Source organism: Myripristis murdjan, chromosome 9 (genome assembly GCF_902150065.1).
Source record: "Myripristis murdjan chromosome 9, fMyrMur1.1, whole genome shotgun sequence".
In the NCBI taxonomy this organism is placed as follows: domain Eukaryota; kingdom Metazoa; phylum Chordata; class Actinopteri; order Holocentriformes; family Holocentridae; genus Myripristis; species Myripristis murdjan.
In genome coordinates, this window is record NC_043988.1 from 7,870,061 (window position 1) to 7,877,559 (window position 7,499).

Below are 7,499 nucleotides of genomic sequence, written 5' to 3' on the forward strand. Positions count from 1 at the left end.
TAAATAAAAAAAAATCTAATGAAGAAATGTACATGCATTTCTTTAGATCAGTGCAGTTTTACCTCAGACTACGCTACTTGACCGAACCCTAATATTAGGCAGTGTTGCATGTGGGGTGGTCACACTTTGACCCTCAGTTGTCTCTGCTGACAGGCTGCTCTGCTATGCAGCCCTGTCACTCAACCCTCTGCACCAACAATGGCAGAAATTCCACTGTGTTTGTTTGGTTAAGGACAGAGCTCTCTGAAACCCCTGAACCACCTCAGGATCCACAGCAGCCTCTCTCACCCTGAGACTGAAGCCCGTGTCATTCTGAACCCAGACAGCAGGAGTAAAGTTCACCCGCCATCCCAAGAATAGTCAGCCCCATTTAGCAATTGTGTCTCTTATGTCTCTCCACAATGGAGCAAACAGGGTAAATCCACCTTGAAATGCACTTAGTAGAACATGTCAACATGTCAGGGTGCGCTCAGTTATACGCTCCGTCTTAATCCAGCCTATTGAATGTTGACAGTCGTGTCTGTGAGTCGACATTCACGAGGCCTTTGTCACTTCAGGTCTTGAGCCCTAACAGCCACACTGGAAGTGCAGAACCACGCACACTCACACACACATTAAAACACGTTTGGTACACAGCCCAATGGCCAGAGCAAAACCCTCTGCAGGAGGAGGAGGAGGAGGAGGAGGAGAAGGGGAGAAACTGATACATACCTTGTGTAAACATTTGCAAAAAAATGACGCTAGGCACAGAAAAGGCTCAAGCAAGGCAAGGATTATCTCTGAGAACTGAATAGGGCCCAATTATGACTGGTCTGTTGTACTGCCAGTATCTGGCTCAGAGCTGTCAGCCTGATATGCCTGCAGGGCCCGGACAGGGTGCGGTGGCCGGGGAGGGGTCCTCGTGAGGCTTGACGGAGAAAAGGGCCCCTCAGACTGGTAAGCCAGGGTGAATCTCCAAACTGGTTTGTTGGATTCTGCATTTTTTTTTTCTGTTGTCTAGCTTCCCATGCCCAAGACAAGTAGCTCAAAGGGCCCCCTGAAGCCATGCGGTGAGCCTAATGGTAGGCTCATAGAAACAACCATTTGAACAAGGGTGTTGAGCAGGGCTTGTATGCTCTCAGTGTTATTTGCCTTATTACAAAGGATGTAACCCATTACTTTGGGGCTGCTGCCACTTCGTTGGGAACCCCTCAGGCCAAGGTTACCAACACATCTTAGTTTGGTATCAAGGTCGCGGCGCAGTCTGGAGTCTGAATTACTCCCTTTGTGGAATGTCAAGGTTGTCCCTCTCTGTTCTTTCACCCACGCCGTGCATCTGAACACTGCATATTTCAGTGCAGGGTATTGTGCCACAACTGTTGCCAATAGGCAGCTTCAGTCAAGGAGATTCCTCCTTCCTTTGCTTCTCATTCAACCAGACATCCGTCCTTTTGGTAGTGTGGTGAAGTTGAGGCTGTGTGAAATGAGCTTATCTGACCCTGATAACAGTTACCCCAAGGAATGGGCTAAATTCAATACACATGGCTGCCGGAGTGGCCTTTATCTGAAGGGATGTGGGTGTTTGAAAAGAAGCTGGATGTAGCCCTGCGGTTGGGTTTGGCCTATCCAGACCAGTCCAGCCACCCACAGCCGCTGGCTACCACAGCCTGTGGCTGACAGTAATATGAGTGTGTGACAATATCATAGTTTGCGGTTCCGATCTCCAGACGTCAATAAGAAAGCAATTACGATCAGCAACCTCAAGTCCTAAATCATGTAGTCAGGTCTTGCCACACAGGAAGCCGCCTTATTACCTCTGCATGCTTTATGGAGCTGATTTATAGAGTTGATGTTTGCTGATGGCACACAACAAAGGAACATTGTTTGTGTGTGGTGTGTGTGTATGAATGCCAAACCACGCTGATCAGAACATTAGCAGTCTGCATGCAAAATTTGCACATACTCTGATGTTTGGGGTTAAACAAGACATGCCTGGAACACAATATTTTGACGTAGACTTGTTACTATGATGCCGGAGAACCTCCTCACCTCTGCAACCTTCAAGTCATTGTGTGTTCTTTATTTTCATCAAACCGTCCAGTATGGACTTTTGAAGTGTACTGGAAACCGTTTCATTGCATCTATAGTATTTTGGTGTTACAGTGCTTTGTAGTTGTGCAGATAAGGCTTAAACTGATATATCAGGCTGATGTAGACCTTTTTTAAATCAATAGGATAAATATGATTGATAACCCTAACCCTAACCCTAAACAAACAAAAAAACGTTACAGCGACTCTGAAGTTGTCTTATTTACACAGGGTATCATGTGGATTTGAAATACACATATTGGGTTTTTTTTCCCTGCTTGATTCAACAGTCACAGTAGAGAGAGACAGAAAAGACGGGAGAGAGACGGGATGACATGAAGCAAAGGGCCTGAGGTCAGATTTGAACCCAGGACACTGCGATCAGGACTCAGCCACTGGGGCGTCCCGTCTTGGAAAAAACAAGGGTGGTGTCAGGAGAAGTTGGATGTTAAAAATGTAACCACTGAACACATTTATCCTTCCATCTATCACAATGATCTGCACACTGCTGAAGGTATAGCAGGATCCAGAACAAATTAACTTTTCCTAAAGCAATTCTCATTCCATTTTTTTTTTAAATTCCAAGATGTTTTACACGATACACTGTGTAAATAAGACCACTTCTGAGTTAATGTAAGGTTTAGTTTTTCCACTTTGACAGAGCTCTCCATAGACTTCAAGTCTTTATGCTGAGTTAACATGAAATGCTACTCATAGGCACCTAACTAGTGGATGCACAGAGGTTTCAGTCTCAGTCTGGGTAAGTCAGAGAAAGGGTATTTTGCCCAAAACATTGGAGTATTCCTTTAACTGCCTCTCTTGTGATTGGATTCCATATAAATATACATGATTGTTTTTATTTCTTATTATTGTCCTGGCTTTCAGTGGAGAGTTTTAGTGTCCTGTGATCTAAACGATGTTACAGAGGCCTCAATGCACTGACAAGAATAAACTTCTGGGGGAGACCGTGATATTTTTGGGCTTGAAAATGATCTAATTTGAATATATGAGCTGCTGGCAGTTTGAACCCAAATAATCTCCTGCAACCTTCAAAAAAATAGAAAACTACACTGCGCAATGACAAATGGCTTGCTGACACTTCCTAAAAAGCTTCTCCAAAGCATCAGTGTCAACACTAAGCTGACAATTTCCCTCTGAATGTGCCTGCTCTGGGGCTCGAGTGTTATCAGCCTGAGTCACATCACATAAATCAAAGCTTTATCTTCAAGCGCCATGACTCTGCTTCCCCACCACGCAGCCAAAACATTGCGCTGTAGCTTCAGAGAACTGGCTTTACTGGCAGAGGCAACAGATTACAATTCCTGCTGGTGGCTCTGTCCATAAACATGAGCACACACACTCGCATAAACACACACATAAACACACACACACACACACACACATGCAGGCCGAGCTGCAGAGATGGACTTGTTCTATGAAGTAGACTGACTGCATGTTGGGCTCGCCCTCAGGCTGCTGTCGATGCCTTTTTGATTGATTCTGTCTTTCCTGTTTATCCAATATAAGCTCTGTGTGGCTTGTGAAACACACACACACACACACAATCTGCATGCAGTGTGTATTTGTTAGCTCTGCTCCTGAAACACACAAGTTTACTTTTATGCCTGCCACTGTCTATTTATTTGTCACTGATTTGATGAGAGATGGCTTGCGTGGTATGTTTTGTGTGAATGTGTATGCACGTGTGTGTGTGTGTGTGTGTGTGTGTGTGGGCAAACTGGAATGAATCTGCATGGATGTATCAGCAATGTGCATATACACATACTGTGTGTGTGTGTGTGTGTGTGTGTTTGAATGCCATTGTGTGGGCATGTGTCTGTATTCAGTGCACATAAACACTCCCTAAAAATAAAGTTGTTGTGGAAGCAGAGCAGCGACAGAGAGAGCTATACCTCTGCTCTGTGTTTCCAAAACAAATCCAACATTTTCAGATGACAGTTCTATAATAAGGATGTCACGGCCAAACTCTGAGACATACACACACACACACACACACACACACACACTCGCACATGCAGGCAAATGTATATATAAGTGGACCAGTAATTAGACTATGTAATGTAACCCTTGGCCTTGTGTCATCTTGTATGACAAATGAGGTAGCAGCAGGAATATGGAGAATGGTCATTACTGTATGCGGAGGCGTCTGCTGGAAGGGGAAACAGCCTGTTGTGTCTGGGCACACTGATCTGGGTTCAGTCCACTCCTAAAACACATCTTGAGGCTGACTTTATCTCATGCTCCGCTGGCCTGCAGGCACTGCGAAGATGAACTTGTCTCAGAGCTCTGTTGCAGCTGACAAAGCCAAAGCTTGTCAAAATAATGAAATGTCACTCCAAATGAGTCCAAAATGTAAGAAAACCTGCTATTTTGATTTTATTTTCCAGATAATGTAGAAGGTTATTACATTAAAGGTGCACTCTGCAAAATTACCGTGGGTTGGCTGAAGTGAGGATGTTTCGATTCAACTGATGCAATGGAAATTGGGAAAAATGAAACGTCGAATGAGCAGGTAATTTATTAGTGTGTTGGTCCCACAATGAGAACCATGGAGGCTCAATCATCAAATGATGTGCTTATTCTATGTTTTTGGTCAACTGAGTGGAAAGAGTCCTAACGTCACTTGTCCATGGTAATTTACATAGTGCACCTTTCACCAGTAACTGTAAACTTTAAATGAGGATGTACTTTTTAAAAATTATGGACAATATGAGTTTTAGGGTGTTATTACATCACCTGGCTGGTTCTTTACTTTTTATTCCTTTTTAAGGACATGTCTGGTTTATCAGACAGACAGGAAAGACAGGAGAGAGAGAGGTGACATGCAGCAAAGTGTTTGGGCTGGATTTGAACCCAGGCCACTGCCCAGCAGAAATTAATTGTTGCCCATGTTAATAGCTATTCAACATAATATTAACCATTGTCATCCTCATAAACATCCTCACAAAAAAAAAAAAAAAAACATCTAGATTGCATTTACAATTAATTAAGCTCAAGACCCACCCATAGCCAACAAGTACAAAATTGATCAGTTAACCAATAATTATCTAATCAAACAAACTGTAAATACTGGTACTGTAAAAACAAACTGCAATACTGGAGTAAAATAGCCATTTGTTTCTGTGTCTTGTGCTCTCAGTGCCAGTGGCCATGAGAATCAGCCTGGGCTTCACAGTCAGCATTAATCGGGGAGTTTCAGAGAGCGCTGATAAGAATATTAACTTCAGACTGAGGGAGTCTCCGCTTCTTGACCATTCCAAGGGAGGATGGTTCACTGGTGCAGATAGCAGCTGCGCATCTGCTCTCTCCTCCCCGCTACATACTGATTCATGTCTTCACTGAAGTTGTGTTTTGTTCAGGCCAGTCAGTCCTCACCCTCCCTGAGCTCTCTCCATTCACACTTTCCGTGATACCTGCATATCCAGCATAAACTCCCATACACTATATCATTTCTCTCTTTTCTGATAACCTCACTCATCCACTGACACCCTCTGTGAAGTGCACTGAACATGCATGTTGTTTTTCAGCTCCATCCTGCTTCATAGCCAAGAAGTTGCACTCGTTCACACCTGGGACCCAGTGTGACCACACTCACCAGTTAAGCAAGGGCATCTCTATGAAGTCAGTCTTCACCAATCACACAAGGAGAAATCATCACAGAAAAGAAAAAGACAGAAATTTCTTTACCCTCAGTAGCCCAGGATGCAATGCAGCCACAAGGTATGTTAACAGGGAAACTGGAGCAATCACAATCATACACCAGTGTTCACAAACAAGCTGGCTAGATAGTTACAGTATATTTATATGCCCTGACACCCACGTTTGACTGAAGGCAACAAGTTCACGTCATTTCTCTGTGGATTGTTTAAAGGCATGCAGGATCTTGGGAACATAGGACCTGGAAACACTGCGGACCCCCAAGGGAAGCTGGATTTTCCTTTAACAGGACCCATTAAGCAGTGCTGCTTATTCGGTTTATCCAGAAGACTTAAGACTTGCTGAGATGTTTACTTACTGTCTATGTAGAGTAAAAGTCAAAATTTTTACGCCTTTACTGTAACACCATCTTTGTCTGCAGGTTCTTATCATCTATGTCCAGGGGGTTGGCAAAATATCGGAAACACGACATGTAAAAAGACTTTAACCTGCAGTACATAAATTGTTTCAATGACATTTACATCGGCAAGTCAAAGACAAATGTTTGTTTAGTGTCAACTTTGAAAGAGATCTGAGCTCATCATCTTATGAGGCCATCTATAGCTCCTGATCCTATTTATAGGCTCAGGAGCACCCAAGAGTGCAAAACACTGTCTCCTCATAGTGTTCCCATAGCCTGCCCCTATAATGCCTTCATACATGTTACTAAATAAATTTAAAAGGGGTTTCATGAACAGAAGGATGAAGTCAAATGCCATCCAATGAGCAATCATCCCAATCAGCATCACTGAACCTTTACGTGGAATAGATTTCCATTTCCTGCATCCATCAAAAAACTGGAGCCTTTCTGTATCATTATATATTGGCTGATTTCTAGTTAAACAGGAGTTATCTGATGCTGTTTTGCGTAACCCAAACGCCCTGTGTTTCACTGAAGGGGCATTCTTTTTGCTCATCGGTCTCTTGGCACAGTGGCTCTCTGTGTTGCTGTCTGTGTTCTCACTGTGTATCCATTACTTTATGGTCTGTCTCAGAGGACTTAAAAGTGCTCTGCAGTTTTCCTCTCTGGAGCTTTGCCCTCCATATACAGCGGTCTACCTCTCCATGATGAGAGAGGAGCCTGGTGAATGAATGCCAGCAGACTTCATCTTAGCGCTGCCATCTATTTCTATCTCTCTGTGGTCTGGCTGCAGCTCAGGCCCGACCCACATCCTTTCTAATTTGGTGATGAGCTGTAAAGTGAACCTGCTTGCCCCTGTGGCCAGCCGGCGAGAGCGAGAGTGGGATTCCAGGGATTTCCTTACCAGGCGGTCTCTGGGCTGGATGCACGATATGGCATTCACCATCCTACCCTCCAGCCCGCCCCTACCCTCCCACTTGGACCCAGTGGGAGACGAAGGCACCAGCTCTCAAGTGCAGCCTGGCATTGTCCTGCTCCCACCCCCCAACCTCGGGTAAGACGAGCCAGCAGAAATAATTGATGATGATGTAGGCCATGGCACTTGACCAGGCCGGTCAGCAAACACTTTCTCCTGCCTCCCGCTGAGGGTTTACAAGCCCGCCACCTCCATTTGCACTAATTGGTTTAAATTCACCAGTCCTCAAAACCCCTAGACCCACCCTTTTCATATATGTCACCAAGTGCTTATGTGATCCATCTCATTAGCAAATTAAACATACCGGTAAACTAATCCTCCTCCCCTCCATGTTTAAAATATATCACACTTTGTATAATTTGAAAATATGACCAATGG